Source organism: Bos taurus, chromosome 7, assembly GCF_002263795.3.
Source record: "Bos taurus isolate L1 Dominette 01449 registration number 42190680 breed Hereford chromosome 7, ARS-UCD2.0, whole genome shotgun sequence".
NCBI lineage: Eukaryota > Metazoa > Chordata > Mammalia > Artiodactyla > Bovidae > Bos > Bos taurus.
In genome coordinates, this window is record NC_037334.1 from 44754931 (window position 1) to 44774526 (window position 19596).

The following is a 19596-nucleotide window of genomic DNA, read 5'->3' on the forward strand; positions in this document are numbered from 1 at the left end:
CTGAAGTTGTTGATATTTTTCATGACAGTTTTGATTCCAACTTGTGATTCATCCAGCCCAGCATTTCTCATGATGTACTCTGCATGTAAGTTAAATAAGCAGGGTGACAATATACAGCCTTGACATACTCCTTTCCCAATTTGGAACCAGTCTGTTGTTCTATGTCTGGTTCTAACTGTTGTTTCTTGACCTCCATACAGTTTTGACCCACATCCCTCCCCACCATATCCCTCCAGGTTGTCACAGAGCACTGGCTTTGGGTGCCTTGTGCCATACATCAAACTTGCACTGGTTATCTGTTTTACATATAGTAACGTATATGTTTCAATGCTAGTCTCTCAAATCATGCTGTCCTCTCCTTCTCCCACTGAATCCAAAATCTGTTGTTTATGTCTGTGTTTCTTTTGCTGCCCTGCATGTAGGATCATCATTACCATTTTTCTAGATTCCACATATAAGAATATATATGGTATTGTCTGTCTTTTTCTGACTTACTTCACTCTGTATAATAGGCTCTAGATTTATCTACCACATTAGAAATGAGTCAAATGCTTTCCTTTCTAGAGATGAGTAATATACTCCTTGGAAGAAAAGTTATGACCAACCTAGATAGCATATTGAAAAGCAGAGACATTACTTTGCCAACAAAGGTCCGTCTAGTCAAGGTTATGGTTTTTCCTGTGGTCATGTATGGATGTGAGAGTTGGACTGTGAAGAAAGCTGAGCACCGAAGAATGGATGCTTTTGGACTGTGGTGTTGGAGAAGACGCTTGAGAGTCCCTTGGACTGCAAGGAGATCCAACCAGTCCATTCTAAAGGAGATCAGCCCTGGGTGTTCTTTGGAAGGAATGATGCTAAAGCTGAAACTCCAGTATTTTGGCCACCTCATGCGAAGAGTTGACTCATTGGAAAAGACTCTGATGCTGGGAGGGATTGGGGGTAAAAGGAAAAGGGGACGACAAAAGATGAGATGGCTGGATGGCATCACCAACTCGATGGACGTGAGTTTGAGTGGACTCCGGGAGATGGTGATGGACAGGGAGGCCTGGTGTGCTGCGGTTCATGGGGTCACAGAGAGTCGGACACGACTGAGCAACTGAACTGAATATACTCTGTTTATATGTGTACCCTCTTCCAACAACACACCCCCTTCCAACAACAAAAGAGAAGACTCTACACATGGACATAACCAGGTGGTCAATACCAAAATCAGATTGATTATATTCTTTGCAGCCAAAGATGGAGAAGCTACGTACAGTCAGCAAACACAAGACTGGGAGCTGACTGTGGCTCAGATCCTGAACTCCTTATTGCCAAATTCAGACTTAAAATGAAGAAAGTAGGGAAAGCCACTAGACCATTCAGGTATGACCTAAATAAAATTCCTTATTATTATACAGTGGAAGTGAGAAATAGATTTAAGGGCCTAGATCTGATAGATAGAGTGCCTGAAGAACTATGGATGGAGATTCATGACACTGTACAAGAGACAATGATCAAGACCATCCCTATGGAAAAGAAATGCAAAAAGGCAAAATGGTTGTCTGAGGAAGCCTTACAAATAGCTGAGAAAAGAAGAGAAGCTAAAGACAAAGGAGAAAAGCAGAGATATACTCATTTGAATTCAGAGTTCCAAAGAATAGCAAGGAGAGATAATAAAGCCTTCCTCAGTGATTAATGCAAAGAAATAAAGGAAAATAATAGAATGGGAAAGACTAGAGATCTCTTCAAGAAAATTAGAGACACCAAGGAAACATTTCATGCCAAAGATGGGCACAATAAAGGACAGAAATGGTATGGACCTAAAAGAAGCAGAAGATATTAAGAAGAGGTGGCAAGAATACAGAGAAGAACTGTACAAAAAAGATCTTCATGACCCAGATAATCACGATGGTGTGATCACTTACCTAGAGCCAGACATCCTGGAATGTGAAGTCAAGCGGGCCTTAGGAAGCATCACTATGAACAAAGCTAGTGGTGGTGATGGAATTCCAGTTGAGATATTTGAAATCCTAAAAGATGATGCTGTGAAAGTGTTGCACTCAGTATGCCAGCAAATTTAGAAAACTCAGCAGTGGCCATAGGACTGGAAAAGGTCAGTTTTCATTCCTATCCCAAAGAAAGGCAATGCCAAAGAATGTTCAAACTACCACACAATTGCACTCATCTCACATTCTAGCAAAGTAATGCTCAAAATTCTCCAAGGCAGGCTTCTATAGTACGTGAACTGTGAACTTCCAGATGTTCAAACTGGATTTAGAAAAGGTAGAGGAACCACAGATCAAATTGGCAACATCTGTTGGATATCGAAAAAGCAAAAGAGTTCCAGGAAAACATCTACTTCTGCTCTATTGACTATACCAAAGCCTTTGACTGTGTGGATCACAACAAACTGTGGAAAATTCTTAAAGAGATGGGAATACCAGATCCCCTTACCTGCCTTCTGAGAAATCTGTATGCAGGTCAAGAAGCAACAGTTAGAACTGGACATGGAACAACGAACTGGTTCCAAATTGGGAAAGGAGTTCGTCAACAGTGTATATTGTCACCCTGGTTATTTAACTTATATGCAGAGTACATCATGCAAAATGCTGGGCTGGATGAAACACAAGCTAGAATCAAGATTGCTGAGATACATCAATAACCTCAGATATGCAGATGACACCACCCTTATGGCAGAAAGCAAAGAGGAACTAGAGTCTCTTGATGAAAGTGAAAGAGGAGAGTGAAAAAGTTGGCTTAAAACTCAACATTCAGAAAACTAAAATCATGACATCTGGTCCCAATCACTTCATGGCAAATAGATGGGGAAACAATGGAAACAGTGTCAGACTTTATTTTCTTGGGCTCCAAAATCACTACAGATGGTGACTGCAGCCATGAAATTAAAAGATGCTTGCTCCTTGGAAGAAAAGCTATGACCAACCTAGACAGCATATTAAAAACCAGAGACTTGACTTTGCCGAGAAAGGTCTGTCTAGTCAAATCTATGGTTTTTCCAGTAGTCATGTATCGAAGTGATAGACTATAAAGAAAGCTAAGCGCCGAAGAATTGATGCTTTTGAACTGTGGTGTTGGAGAAGACTCCTGAGAGTCCCTTGGACAGCAAGGAGATCCAACCAGTCCATCCTAAAGGAGATCAGTCCTGGGTATTCATTGGAAGAACTGATGTTGAAGCTGAAACTCCAATACTTTGGCCATCTGATGTGAAGAGCTGACTCATTTGAAAAGACCCTGATCCTGGGAAAGATTGAAGGTAGGAGGAGAAGGGGATGACAGAGGATGAGATGGCTGGATGGGATCACCGACTCAATGGACATGGGTTTGGTTGGACTCTGGAGTTGGTGATGGACAGGGAGGCCTGGCATGCTGCAGTTCATGGGGTTGCAAAGAGTCGGACATAACTGAGCGACTGAACTGAACTGAATACAGAGCAAAATTCATGAACAAAGTTAGGACAGTAGCGACAGAACTGAACTGAACTGAATAATGAGGTTTGTCATGCATTTTCTTTTGTGTTTATTAGCCATATGTATGGAGAAGAAATGGTAATCCACTCCAATATTCTTGCTTGGAGAATCCCATGGACAGAGGAGCCTGATAGCTTCCTAGTCTATGGTGTTTTAAGAGTCGGACATGACTTAGTGACAGAACCAGCCATCTGTATGTCTTCTTTGGAGAAATATCTGTTTAGGTCTTCTGCCTACTTTTTGACTGGGTTGTTCATTTTTCTGATATTGAGATGCATGAGCTGCTTGTGTATTTTGAAGATTAATTCTTTGTCAGTTGTTCAGTTTGCTATTATTTTCACCTATTCTGAGGGCTGTCTTTTCACCTTGCTTATAGCTTCCTTCATTGTGCAAAATCCTTTAAATTTAATTAGGTCCCATTTGTTTATTTTTGTTTTTATTTCCATTAGTCTGGGAGGTAGGTCATAGAGGATCTTGCTGTGATTTATGTCAGAGAGTGTTCTGCCTGTTTTCCTCTAAGAGTTTTATAGTTTTTGGTCTTACCTTTAGATCTTTAATCCATTTTGAGTTTATTTTTGTGTGTGGTGTTACAAAGTATTCTAATTTCTTTCTTTTACACATAGTTGACCAGTTTTCCCAGCACCACTTATTGAAGAGTGTGTCTTTTCTCCATTGTACATTCTTGCCTCCTTTGTCAGAGATAAGGTGTCCATCAGTGCTTGGATTTATCTCCAGGCTCTCTAATTTGTTCCATTGATCTATATTTCTGTTTTTGACTGTAGCTTTGTGGTACAGTCTGAAGTCGGGAAGGTTGATTCCTCCAGTTTTATTCTTCTTAAGATTGCTTTGGCTACTTGGGGTCTTTTGTGTTTCCATACAAATTGTGAAGTTATTTGTTTTAGTTCTATGAAAAATACCATTGGTAGTTTGTTACAGATTGCACTGAATCTATAGATTGTTTTGGGTAGTATAGTCATTTTCACTATAGTGATTCTTCCAATCCAAGACGATGGTATGTTTCTCCATATATTTGTGCAATCTTTGATTTCTTTCATCAGTGTTTTATAGTTTTCTGTATACAGGTCTTTTGTCTCTTTAGGTAAATTTATTCCTAAGTATTTTATTCATTTTGTTGCAAGGGTGAATGGGATTGTTTCCTTAATTTCTCTGATTTTTCATTTTTAGTGTATAGGAATGCAAGGGATTTCTGTATATTAACTTTATATCCTGTGACTTTACTATATTCATTGATTCATTCTAGTAATTTTCTGGTGGCATCTTCAGGGCTTTCTATGTAGAGAACCATGTCATCTGCTAACAGTGAGAGTTTTACTCTTTTTCCAATCTGGATTCTTTTTATTTCTTTTTCTTCTCTATGGCTAGAACTTTTTCTTCTCTATTTCTATGGCTAGGACTTTTAAAACTATGTTGAATACTAGTGGTGAGAGTGGGCACCCTTGTCTTGTTCCTGATTTTAGAGAAAATGCTTTCGATTCTTTGCAATTGAGGATAATGTTTGCTGTGGTTTGCTCTGTATGGCTTTTATTATTTTGAGATATGTTTCTTCTATGCCTACTTTCTGGAGAGTTTTTATCATAAATGGGTGTTGAATTTTGTCAAAGGCTTTCTCTGCATCTGCAGAAATAGTCATATAGTTTTTTGTCTTTCAATTTGTTAACATGGTGTGTCACATTGATTTATTTGCATATATTGAAGAATTCTTGTATCCCTGGGATGAAGCCCACTTGATCATGATATATGATCTTTTTAGTATGTTGTTGAATTCTCTTTGCTAGAATTTTGTTGTGGAAATACAGCTTGTACATCTGGGAGTTCTCAGTTCAAGTACTGCTGAAGCTTAGATTGAAGGATTTTGGGTATAAACTTGCTAGCCTGTGAAATGAGCACAGTTGTACAGTAGTTTGAACATTCTTTGGCATTTCCCTTCTTTGATATTGGAATGAAAATGGAACTTTTCCAGTCCTGTGGCCACTGCTGAGTTTTCCAAATTTGCTGACATATTGAATGCAGCATTTTAACAGCATCATGTTTTAGGGTTTCAAATAGCCCAGCTGGAATGCTATCACCTCCACAGCTTTGTTTGTATTAATGCTCCCTAAGCATATTAAAAAGCAGAGACATTACTCTGTCCACAAAGGTCCGTCTAGTCAAGGCTATGGTTTTTCCAGTGGTCATGTATGGGTGTGAGAGTTGGACTATGAAGAAAGCTGAGCGCCGAAGAATTGATGCTTTTGAACTGTGGTGTTGGAGAAGACTCTTGAGAGTCCCTTGGACTGCAAGGAGATCCAACCAGTCCATCCTAAAGGAGATCAGTCCTGGGTGTTCATTGGAAGGACTGATGCTGAAGCTGAAACTCCAATACTTTGGCCACCTCATGCAAAGAGTTGACTCATTGGAAAAGACCCTGATGCTGGGAGGGATTGGGGGCAGGAGGAGAAGGGGACGATAGAGGATGAGATGGCTGGATGGTATTAGCGACTCGATGGACATGAGTTTGAGTCAACTCCGAGAGTTGATGATGGACAGGGAGGCCTGGTGTGCTGCAATTCATGGGGTTGCAAAGAGTCAGACAGGATTGAGTGACTGAACTGAACTGAACTGAAGGCCCACTTGACTTCACACTCCAGGCTGTCTGGTTCTAGGGTTGAGTGACCACAACATCACCGTTATCCAGGTTATTAAGACTTTTTTGTACAGTTCCATGTATTCTTGCCACCTCTTCTTAATCTCTTCTGCTTGTGTTAGGTCCTTACTCTTTCTGTCTTTATTGTGCCCATCTTTGCATGAAATGTTCCCTTGGTATCTCTAAATTTCTTGAAGAGATCTGTTAACTTTTATATTTTTGTTTAGTCAAATTTAAAAGTTTTAATTTATATCTGTTTGTTATTTGAAAGAACTTTCTAACTCCCCATTTTCTTCTACAAGTTTGACTTTTTTAGAAAGTTTAGGTCTTTCCTCTATCTGGAATTTCCTTTAAAAAAAAAAATTGAAGAAGTGTTGATTTATAATATTGTGTTATTAATAATTTCAAGTGTACAGCAAAGTGGTATATATATTCCTTTTCAAATTCTTTTCTATTATAGCTTATTACAAGATACTGAATATAGTTGCTTCTGCCAAGTTGCTTCAGTCGTGTCCGACTCTGTGCAACCCCATAGACGGCAGCCCACCAGGCTCCCCCGTCCCTGGGATTCTCCAGGCAAGAACACTGGAGTGGGTTGCCACCTCCTTCTCCAATGCATGAAAGTGAAAAGTGAAAGTGAAGTCGCTCAGTCGTGTTCGACTCTTTGCTACCCCGTGGACTGCAGTCCACCAGGCTCCTCCGCCCATGGGATTTTCCAGGCAAGAGTACTGGAGTGGGGTGCCATTGCCTTCTTCGATAGTTGCTTCTACTATACAGTAAATTCTTGTTTATCTGTTTTATATATAGAGTGTGTATCTGCTAATCCTATCAGTTCAGTTCAGTTGCTCAGTCGTGTCCGACTCTTTGTGATCCCATGGACTGCAGCATGCCAGGCTTACTCCTAATTTATTCCTCCCTGGAATTTACTTGTGAGAATAGTATGTAGGGACATAATTATTCTCCAAATGGAGAATCAGTTATCTCAATAACATTATTAAGAGATCCAGTTTCCTTCTGTTTCACATGAATCCATTTTTGAGCTGTCAATTACATTCTTCTGGTCTATTGCCTATCTTTACAATAATACAAACAGTATTAAATCCTACAGTTTTAAAATATGTTTTGATGTTTGGTAGGGCAAGCTCTCTTCTTTTCTAAACTTGCTTTTACTACATTTGTATATTTACATTTTAAAAATTAAAAAGATTAAATTTTTTCTATTAAGATAAAAATTTTAGAGAAGTTTATGCTTATTAGCAAAATTGAGGGAAATGCACAGAGATTTTCCATATACTTCCTGCTCCCACACATGCACAGCATCCCCTATTATCAACATCTTCACTAAAGTAGTACATTTGTTACAGTGATAGACCTATGTTGCCATGTCACCCAAAGTCCATAGGTTACATTAGGATTAATGCTTGGTGTTGTACATTCCCAGTACAACTGGGATTAATTTAACAATATAAAATAATTACATAGAATTTGGGGGGGGTCAAGCAGAGTGATGTGGTAAGTAGAAGTACATACATGCACATGTTTTCATCCACCCAGTCAGTCTATGATACATATTGATACATAATTATCAATATGTATGATCCTATTACCATTTTCTTAATTGTTTGGGGTTTATTTTCTGTAGGTCTTTTTCCTTCTCTTGTGTTCCCTGCCTAGAGAAGTTCCTTTAGCATTTGTTGTAAAGCTGTTTTGGTGGTGCTGAATTCTCTTAACCTTAGTTTGTGTGGAAAGCTGTTGATTTCTCCATCAAAACTGAAGGAGAGTCTTGCTGGGTATAGTATTCTTGGTTGTTGGTTCTTCCCTTTCATCACTTTAAATATATCATGCCCTTCTGGCTTGTAGAGTTTCTGTTGAGAAATCAGCTGGTAGCCTGATGGGAGTTCCCTTATATGTTATTTGTCATTTTTCCTGTGTTGCTTTTAATAGTTTATCTCTGTCTTTAATTTTTGTCAGTTTGATTACTATTTATCTTGGTGTGTTACTCCTTGTGTTTATCCTTTCTGGGACTCTCTGTGCTTCCTGGACTTGGTTGACTATTTCCTTTCCCATGCTCAGAAAGTTTTCAGCTATTATCTCTTCAAATATTCTCAGCTCCTTTCTCTCTGTCTTCTCTCTCTGACCCCTATAATGCAAATGTTGGTGTGTCTGATGTTCTCCCAGAGGTCTCTTAGGCTGTCTCCATTTCTTTTCATTCTTTTTCTATATTCTGTTCTGTGGCACTGATTTCCACCATTCTGACCTCCAGGTCATTTACCCATTCTTCTGCCTTAGTTATTCTGCTGTTGATTTCTTTTAGTGTATTATTCATCTTAGTTTGTTACTTCTTTAGTTCTTCTAGGTCTTTGGTAAACATTTATTGCATTTTCTCCATCTTTGCCTCCACTGTTTTTCTGAGATCCTGAATCATCTTCACTATCATTCTGAATTCTATTTCTGGAAGGTTGCCTATCTCCACTTCACTTAGTTGTTATTCTGAGATTTTATCTTGTCCCTTCATCTGGAACATAACTTTCTGCTTTTTTGTCGTGATTAACTTTCTGTAATATGGTTTTTGTTTTAGCTGCTTGAGACTGTGCTGCTTTTTGCTTCTCCTATCTGCCCTCTGATGGATGAGGCTGAGAGGCCATTTATGCTTGTTCATGAAAGGGACTGGCAATCCACTCTAGTACTATTGCCTGGAAAATCCCATGGACAGAGGAGCCTGGTAGGCTACAGTCCATGGGGTCACAAAGAGTCGGACAAGACTGAGCGACTTCACTTTTCATTTATGGGAGGGACTGGCAATGGGAAAAACTGGGTCTTGCTCCAGTGGGCAGGGCCTCACTCAGTAAAGTTTTAATCCAGTTATCTGCTGATGGGTGGGTGGCACTCCCTCCCTGGTAGTTGTTTGGCCTGAAGCAACCCAGCCCTGGGGTCTGTAGGCTCTATGGTAGAGTTAACAGTTAACTTGCAGAGGGTTTATACCAAGGGAGACCTTCCAGCGCCCCGCTTCCTGTGCGATCCCCTGCTGACCCACACCTCCACAGTAGGCCCTCTAACACTAGCAGGTAGTTTTGGTTCAATCTTCTGTGGGGTCACTGCTCCTCTCCTCTGGGTTTTGGTGTGTGAAAAATTTTGTTTGTGCCCTCCAAGACTATAGTCTTGGTTTCCCTCAGTCCTCTGGAAGCCTATAATCAAATCCTGCTGGCACTCAAGGCCAGATTCCCTGGGGATTCCCAGTCCCTTTGTCAGATCCCCAGGCTGAGGAGCCTGACATGGGGTTCAGAACCTTCACAATAGTGAAGGTACTTTGCTGCTGCTGTTCTCCAGTCTGTTGCCACCACTCAGTGGGTATGGAATTTGTATTTATCATGATTGTGCCCCTCCTACCATCTTGCATGGCTTATTCTTTGTCTTTGGACATGGGGTATCTTTTTTGGTGGGTTCCAGCATCTCCCTATTGATGGTTGTTCAACAGCTAGTTGCAGTTTTGATTTTCTCACAGGAGGAGATAAGAGCACTACTCCACCATCTTGAGCCAGAAGCCTCTATGTACCACATCTGCATTATCCATTCATCTGTCAATGGACATTTAGGTTCCTTCTACATCCTGAATATTGTACATAATGCTGGTATGAATATTGGGGTACACATGTCTTCTTGAATTATGGTTTTCTCTGAGTATATGCCCAGTAGTGGGATTGCTGGATCATATGGTAGTTCTATTTTTAGTTTTTAAAGGAACCTCCATACTGTTCTCCATGTGCTGTGCTAAGTCACTTCAGTCATGTCTGACTCTTTCTCAAAGAACCAGCTTTTAGTTTTATTAATCTTTACTATTGTTTCTTTCATTTCTTTTTCATTTATTTCTGCTCTGATCTTTATTATTTCTTTCCTTCTGCTAATTTTTTTTCGGTTCTTCTTTTTCCAGTTGTTTTAGGTGTAAAGTTAGGTTGTCTATTTGATGTTTTTCCTGTTTCTTGAGGTAGGATTGTATTGCTATAAACTTCCCTCTTAGAACTGCTTTTGCTGTATCCCATAGGTTTTGACTTGACATGTTTTCATTGTCATTTGTTTCTAGAAAATTTTTGATTACCCTTTTGATTTCTTCAATAACCTGTTGGTTATTTAGAGGCATATTGTTTAATCTCCATGTGTTTGTGTTTTTTACAGTTTTTTTTTCTTGTAATTGATATCTAGTCTCAAAGCATTGTTGTCAGAAAAGATGCTTGATATGATTTCAATTTTCTTAAAATTACTGAGGTTTGATTTGTGACCCAAAATGTGGTCTATTCTGGAGAATGTTCCATGTGTGCTTGAGAAGAAGGTGCATTCTTTACATTTGGATGGGATGTCCTGAAGATATCAATGAGACCCATCTCACTTAATGTATCATTTAAGACTTGTGTTTCCTTATTAATTTTCTGTTTTGATGATCTGTCCATTGGTGTGAGTGGGGTGTTAAAGTCTCCTACTATTATTGTTTTACTGTCAGTTTCTCCTTTTATGTCTTTTAGTGTTTGTCTTATGTATTGAGGTGCTCCTATGTTGGGTGCATAGATATTTGCAATTGTTATGTCTTCCTCTTGGATTGATCCCTTGATCATTATATAGTGTTCTTCCTTTTCTCTTGTAATAGTCTTTATTTTAAGGCCTATTTTGTTTGTTATGAAGATTGCTATTCCAGTTTTTTTTTGCTTCCCGTTTGCATGGAATATATTTTTCCATCCTCTCACTTTCAGTCTAAATGTGTCTTTAGGTCTGAGGTATAGCCAGCATATATATGGATCTTGTTTTTGTATCCATTCAACCAGTCTGTGTCTTTTGGTTGGAGGATTTAATCCATTTACATTCAAAGTAATTATTGATATATATGTTCCTATTGCCATTTTCTTAGTTGCCTGGGGATTGATTTTGTAGATCTTTTTCTTCCATTGTATTTCTTGACTATGTAAGTCCCTTTAACATTTGTTGTAAAGCTAGTTTGGTGGTATTGAATTCTCTTAACTTTTGCTTTTCTGAAAAGCTTTTTATTTCTCTGTCAATTTTGAATGAGATCCTTGCCAGGTACAGTAATCCTGGTTGTAGGTTTTTCCCTTTCAGTACTTTAAATATATCCTGCCATTCCCCTCTGGCCTGCAGAGTTTCTGCTGAAAGATCAGCTGTTAAGCATATGGGTTTCCCTTGTATGTATGTTATTGTTTTTCCCTCACTGTTTTTAATATTCTTTCTTTGTGTTTAATCTTTGTTAGTTTGATTAGTATATGTCTTGGCCTGTTTCTCCTTGGGTTTATCCTATATGGGACTCTTTGCACCTCTTGGACTTAATTGATTATTTCCTTTTCCATGTTGGAGAAAATTTCAACTATAATCTCTTCAAAAATTTTCTTTTTCTCTTCTCCTGGGACCCCTATAATTCAAATGTTGGTGCATTTTATATTGTCCCAGAGATCTCAGAGACTATCCTCAGTTCTTTTATTTCTTCTTGCTTTATTCTGCTCTTCAGAAGTTATTTCCACCATTTTATCTTCCACTCACTGATTTGTTCTGCTTCAGATATTCTGCTATTGATTCCTTTCAGAGTATTTTTAATTTCAGTAATTGTGTTGTTTGTCTCTGTATGTTTATTCTTTAATTCTTGTAGGTCTTTGTTAATTGATTCTTTTCAATTTTCTCCATTCTGTTTTCAAGGTTTTGATCATCTTTGCTATCATTGTTCTGAATTCTTTTTCAGGTAGTTTGCCTATTTCCTCTTCATTTATTTGGACTTCTGTGTTTCTAGTTTGTTCATTCATTTGTGTAGTATTTCTCTGCCTTTTCATTATTATTATTTTTTTAAACTTACTGTGTTTGAGGTCTCCTTTTCCCTAAGGTTGGTCCAGTGGTTTCTGTAAGCATCATATAGGGTGAGATTTGTGCTGAATTTTTTTTCCCCCCTCTGATGGGCAAGGCTCAGTAAGGTGGTAATCCTGTCTGCTGCTGATTGGGTTTGTACTTTTGTTTGTTGTTTAGATGAAGCTCCTGCACAGGGTGCTACTGGTGGTTGGGTGCTGCTGGGTCTTGTATTCAAGTGGTTTCCTTTGTGTGAGTTCTCACTATTTGATACTCCCGAGGGTTAGTTCTCTGGTAGTCTAGCGTCTTGGAGTCAGGGCTCCCACTCCAAAGGCTCAGGGCTTGATCTCTGGTCAGGAATGAAGATTCCACAAGTGGTTTGTTATGGCATTGAGATTGAAAGAAATACCCCAAAACGAGAAACCAAAGATGAACCCCAGACAAATGGTAGTTACAAAATCAGACAAATAATAATTGAGATAATGGAACATACACATATACATATACACCCATAAGCAAAATCAAAACAGTCCAACAAAAATAAAGTACAATAGATTGACCTGGCAACCAAAGGAAACCAAAAATTATATTTACCAGTTAAGAACAAAACTAACTAAAGCACAGACTAGAAAACAAAACCAAAGCAAGGTGCCAAGTGGGGAATAAGGCAATGAAAATAAAGCTAACAAATATGTTGAGAGGAGAGGAAAGAAAGAAAAGAAAGAAAGAATAGATATGCAAAGTTAAATAGAGGTAGATAAAGAAGATTTATATACATTAAAGATTAACTGTGAGGGGAAAAGAATAGTAGGAAAAGCAAACAAAGGAATAAATATAAAAAAAATGATAGATTTTAAAAATTAAAATTAAAAAAAGAGAAAAGAAAAAAAGGAAAGAAGAAAGGAAGAAAAAAAAAAACATAAAAAAAGAGGAAAACTCCACAGAACAGCAAATGTCCAATGTAGAGGTAGAGGTTTATAACAACAATAAAAAATGTGACTAAGAAAAAAAAAAGCCCCAAAGCTTAATTAGATTTCATACTGCCAATAAAATTGACAACTACAACAGAGGGGGGAAAATGGGGGGAAAAAAAATGGAAAAAAAATCCAGAAGAATCTATAGAACAAGTCAAAACACAAAAATAATAAATGTTTTTTTCTTGAGTCACTGCTGTCAGAGTCCTTTCCCTCACTGGGAGTCACAGCCCACCCCACCTTCCTAGGATGCCCTCCAACACTGTGCTGGTCTCTGGAACTGCTGTGGGGTGCATCTCATAATCTAATCTGGTCCTACTCCTGTGTGTTCTTGCCTTCAATGTCCACAGCTATCAGAACTAGTGCATTTTCTTTTGTGGGAGCTCTCAGTGTCCTTTTATATATTCCATAGACACAGAGTCTGCCTAGTTGATCCTGTGGATTTAATCCACAGCTTGTAAGGCTGGTGGGAAGGTTTTGGGTCTTCTTCCTTAGCCACACTGATCCTGGGTTTCAATTGTGGTTTTATTTCCACCTCTGCATGTGGGTCATCCACTGGGGTTTGCTCCTTAGGCTGCCCTGGAGGATTTGGGTTTGCCCCAATGAGGGCCAGGTGTGGAGGTGGTGCAGCTGCTTGGGTCACAAGCGGTTCTGGCAGCACCAGGTATTCAGGGGAGTTGGCAGGTAGGGCAGCAGGAAATACAGTGCTCTAGAAGGGTATGGAAACCAGTATTGGCCAGTACCCTCCAGTATTCTTCCCTGGAGAACTCCCTTGACAAAAAAGCCTGGCAGGCCACAGTCCACAGGGTGACAAAGAGCTGGACACAACTGAAGTGACCCTGCATGCATAGATGCAAGACTTTTTTTTTGCCTGTGGCAGCTCTGCCCCAGTGAGTGTTGAGTGTGAAGGTGGTGCAGCTGCTTGGGTTGTGGGGACCCTGGTGGTGCCATGTGTGTAGGGACATGGACTGCCTCCACTGCAGGAGTTGTGGTCCTATCAGTGTCTTTTTGTGAGCCTCTGGTAGCTGACAATCAGAAGGCCTCTTTGGCCGGTCTTTTCCATAGCTCCGCCCATTCAGGCACATAGAGGGGCCCCCCTGGCTGGGGTCCTACTCTGTAGATTGGTGCATCAGGCACTTAAAGGGGCACCCTGGGTGGGGTCCTACTCTGTAGTTCGGGTGTGTCAGGCACTTGATGGACCAGCCTCTCTATTGTTCAGCTGCAGATGCTGGCTTGTGGGGAGAGAGAGGCTATGGTAATGGCTCCACCCCCTACTCATGAGTCAGCAATATCCCCTAGCTCCCATGGCTGCCTGACTGCTCCACAGGCATTTCCCACCACGATCTTCTCCTTCACATCCCCTAATTCCATCTTTCCACAGTCACCAGCAGCCCTCACCCTGGGAAGCTCCACAATCCCTAAACTCTAGCTCCCAGCCACTGTGCCTTCTAGGGGACCTGTGTCCCTGTCTGAGGTATGTACGGCCGCAGTAAGGACTGTCTGATTCCCATTCCATTTAGGCTGCCACAGATCAGCTCTTTCACTCTCAGCCTTAAATGTTTCTCCTCTGACTCAGACAGTTGCCCCAGTGTGGGGATTAGACCTCTGTTTCAGTTTCTCCACCTGCTGAGGGCAGGTCCAGTTCTACTAACGCTCCTGTTTTCCCCCCCACTTCCCACTTCCTACTGAGTTTTGTGTGATTCTTTATATTCTTTCCCGCTGGTCAGGTACTCTTGTCTGCTCTCAGCTGGTGTTCTGCATACACTTCTGTGTCTGAAGGTGTATTCCTGATGTATCCATGGAGAGAGATGTACTCCACATCCACCCGCTCCTCCGCCATCTTGTTCTTGGTCCATGTCCGACTCTTTATGACTCCATGGACTGTAGCCCACCAGACTCCTCTGTCCATGGGATTCTCTAGGCAAGAATACTGGAGTCAGTTGCCATTTCCTTCTCCAGGGCATCTTCCTGATGCAGGGATCGAACCTCTGTCTCTTATGTCTCCTGCATTGGCAAGCAGGTTCTTTACCACTAGCACCACCTGGGAAGCCCTTGTTCTCCATGGTGACTGTATCAATTTACATTCCCACCAACAGTGCAGGAGGGCTCCCTTTTCTCCACACCCTCTCCAACATTTATTGTTTGTAGATTTTTTGATGATATCGTTCTGACCAGCGTGAGGTGACACCTCATTGTAGTTTTGATTTGCATTTCTCTAATAATTAGTGTTGTTGAGCATCTTTTCATATGCTTTTTGGCCATCTTTGTGTCTTCTTCAGGGAAATGTCTATTTTGATCTTCTGCCCATTTTTTAAATTGGGTTGTTTGTTGTTTTCATATTGAGTTGCGTGAGCTCTTTATTTTGGAGATTAAACCTTTGTCATTTGCTTTGAAAATACTTTCTCCCATTCTGAAGGTTGCCTTTTTGTCTTATTTATGGTTTCCTTTGCTGTGCAGAAGCTTTTAAGTTTAATTAGGTTCCATTTGTTTATTTTGTTTTCATTTTCATTACTCTGGGAGATGGGTCAAAAAAGATCTGGCTGTGGTTTATGTCAGAGTGTTCTGTCTGTGTTTTCTCCTAGAAGTTGATAGTGTCAAGTCTAACATTCAGGCTCTTAGTCCATTTTGAATTTGTTTGCGTGTATGGCATTAGGAAGTGTTCTAATATCATTAATTTACATGCAGCTGTCCAGTTTTCCCAGCACCACTTACTACAGAGTCGGTTTTTTTCCATTGTATAATGTTGCCTCCTTTGTTATAGATTATGTGACCCATTGGTGTGTGGGTTTATCTCTAGGTTTTCTATCAGGATTTACTCTTAACATCTTTCATATATAACATATAGCACTGTTAATTATATTTATCATATTGTACATTACATTCTTAATACTTGTAACTAGAAATTTGTACCTTTTGATTGCCTTCGCCCAGTTTTCCCTTCTCCATCCTCATATGCATTTTGGAATCACCTAATGCAATTCCTTGAAAAATACTATTGGTATTAGAATTGTTAGGTAGGTAGAATAGGGAAAAGGAGTCCAAAATGGCGGTGGCTAAAAGACAAGGAAGGTCCGAGGACCAGAGTGAAGACTTCGGGCAGAACAAACAGCACTCCTGGCTGTTTGGTGCTCCACCTGGGCCTGCCCTATGCAAATGGGCTTAGCCAGGAGTGCTGTTTGTTTTGTTTGTTCTGCCTGAAGTCTTCACTCTGGTCCTCGGACCTTCCTTGTCTTTTAGCCACCGCCGTTTTGGACTCCTTTTCCCTATTCTACCTACCTAACATAATTATGATTACATTGAATTTCTAGATTATTCGGGAAAGAATTGATAACTTTATTATGATAAATCTTCCCATTCTCAAAAATGGATTATCTTTTAAGTTAGGTCATGTTTTAATTATTTTAAATTAAATCTTATAGCTGTACTATTGCTTGCACATTTGTTATTAGGTATATTCTAAAGCTTTTGACTGTGTGGATCACAATAAACTGTGGAAAATTCTGAAAGAGATGGGAATACCAGACCACCTGACCTGCCTCTTGAGAAATCTGTATGCAGGTCAGGAAGCAACAGTTAGAACTAGACATGGAACAACAGACTGGCTCCAAATAGGAAAAGGAGTTCATCAAGGCTGTGTATTGTCACCCTGCTTATTTAACTTATATGCAGAGCACATCATGAGAAACCCTGGGCTGGAAGAAGCACAAGCTGGAATCAAGATTGCTGGGAGAAATATCAATAACCTCAGATATGCAGATGACACCACCCTTATGGCAGAAAGTGAAGAGGAACTCAAAAGCCTCTTGATGAAAGTGAAAGTGGAGAGTGAAAAAGTTGGCTTAAAGCTCAACATTCAGAAAACGAAGATCATGGCATCCGGTCCCATCACGTCATGGGAAATAGATGGAGAAACAGTGGAAACAGTGTCAGACTTTATTTTTTTGGGCTCCAAAATCACTACAGATGGTGACTGCAGCCATGAAATTAAAAGATGCTTACTCCTTGGAAGGAAAGTTATGACCAACCTAGATAGCATATTGAAAAGCAGAGACATTACTTTGCCAACAAAGGCCCGTCTAGTCAAGGCTATGGTTTTTCCAGTGGTCACGTGTGGATGTGAGAGTTGGACTGTGAAGAAGGCTGAGCGCCGAAGAATTGATGCTTTTGAACTGTGGTGTTGGAGAAGACTCTTGAGAGTCCCTTGGACTGCAAGGAGATCCAACCAGTCCATTCTGGAGATCAGTCCTGGGATTTCTTTGGAAGGAATGATGCTAAAGCTGAAACTCCAGTACTTTGGCCACCTCATGTGAAGAGTTGACTCATTGGAAAAGACTCTGATGCTGGGAGGGATTGGGGGCAGGAGGAGAAGGGGACGACAGAGGATAAGATGGCTGGATGGTATCACTGACTCTATGGACATGAGTCTGAGTGAACTCTGGGAGTTGGTGATGGACAGGGAGGCCTGGCGTGCTGTGATTCATGGGGTCGCAAAGAGTTGGACACGACTGAGCGACTGAACTGAACTGAACTGAAGATACATTATGGTACTGATATCTTTTTTTTTTTCCTACTGCAAATTATAATTGGTTAGAGTTAGTATACAGGAGCTATTGATTTTTTTTTTTTTTTTTGGTCCTGTAAAACCTTGACTTTCTTGAAGTCAAATTTATGTTTTTGTTTTTAATTACTTCTGGATTTTGAAACAGAGTAAGAAAAGTTTTTCCCACTTTTTCCAATCATGCTGAATTTTCATCCATTTTTTTCTAATACTTGTATGGTTTCATTTTTAACTTTTAGAACTCTGATTTGTTTGGAGTTTATCCCGGGGTGTAGTATAAGAAACTGATCAAGTTTTATCTTCTCTCTGATAGTCTAGTGTACCAACACAATTTTTTCCTTAAAGCCCATCTTTTCCCTGCTGATTTGAGATAGTACATTATTGAAAACTAAAATTTTGCATTTCTGGATTTTCTCTTTTGTTCCATTGGCCTGTGTATAGTCATGCATGGTATCATGCTGTTTTAATCATAGAGGTTTTATCTCAAGTTTTCACATCTGGTAGGTGTGTGTGAGATTTATTTTAGCACGCCTTGGGTCCTTTCTTTCTGAAGTTACATGTATATCTTCAGTTGTGGGCTACGTTTAATGTTTGTTTTTCTTCCCCCTACTTTCCCCTCACTAATTTTCTTATGTAGTTTCTTCTTTTCCATTCTTTGTTTCCCTGTTCTGAAAGTTTCTGGCCTCAGATTCCTTCTTTAGATGTATCTATTTTGCAACTCAGCCCATTTATTGAGTTTTTTTTAAAATATCAAAAGTTTAATTTATATTAAGATGTGATTTTTCATAGCCTGTCCTTTTTAGTTAATGGTTATGTTATCCTCATACTTTTCTAAGTATGTAAAACATTTTGTTAATAAAAAATCCTGTCATAATTGCTTTCCTGAGTCTATTTCCTTGGAATTAGCAGTCCTGTTTGCAAAGTTTCCCTCTCTCAGGTTGTTGATGTTTGGTGAACCATCCCTGTGTGCTTATCTTTAGTTGAGTGACCCTTAGTGTCTGCCTGTTCTGTGCACAGAACATTTGTCAGATTGGGTGGGAACCACAATTACTGCTTTACTGAGGAGGACACCTGGGGGATGATATGGGCATGAGTGAGCCTGGCCCACTAGCAATGTTCCCCTTCTATCTGGGATAGCACCTGTCTCTCTTACCTAAGCATCCACAATCACTGCTCCTCCCTGGAGGCAGACACCTTCATGCTGATGCTTGGTGGTAGTGGGAATGTGCAGGCTTACATCTGTATTCTTGTTACCAGGTCTCTGTTAGTCACCACTGACTCAGGACTTCTCTGGCCCTGAGTTTTCTCTATGAGTGAGAAACATTTTTTGCTTTTCCACCCTTTCCTTTTTTTCCCATCTTTTTTTTTTTTGGGGTGTGTGTGGGGGGGTGTGAGTTGTTTTTGTTTTATATCCTGGCCAGTGGCATCCTTTTGTGGCTTTCAGCTTTCTCTCTATTTTTTTGCCTTTCATGGATTCTTCACATTTTGTAGTCAACTAGAGTGTCCTTTCTTGTTTTAAACTTAAGCATATATTAACAATTTTGCCAACATTTTTATGGATTTGCTCCCAAAAGAGGAGACTGTGGCCTTGATTTAGTTTATCATCTTAAAAGTGAAACTTCATTTTTTTCTTTTATTTCCTTTTTGAAATTTTGAAAAGAGTTTTTATTAGAAAAATTAAATTATACCCACCCTCCAGAGTCATATTTATATTAAAGAATAGATTATTACCGTTTATGGTTTATATTTGTATATTTGCACTTTAATAAAAAGTATAGCAATGAATTTTTAAAAAATAGGACATAGAGTAAAGGATAAATGTTGCCATTCTCTCAAAGATTCTTACATTATTTACAGTCTGGGTCCAACTTTAAAAATGTATTCATTATGTAAAAAGCTATAGAGAAGTATCTAGCAGACTCTGCTGTGCTCAACACCTATTATCCACTAACCTGCTCTATTTATTATACGTCAATATCCTGCCATATTTTCTTTAGATGAAAAAATAATAGGGACTTCCCTGGTAGTTCAGTGGTTAAGACTTTGCCTTCCAATGGAGGGGTGCAGATTTGGTTTCTAGCTGGGGAGCCAAGATCCCATATGCCTCACAGCCAAAAAACC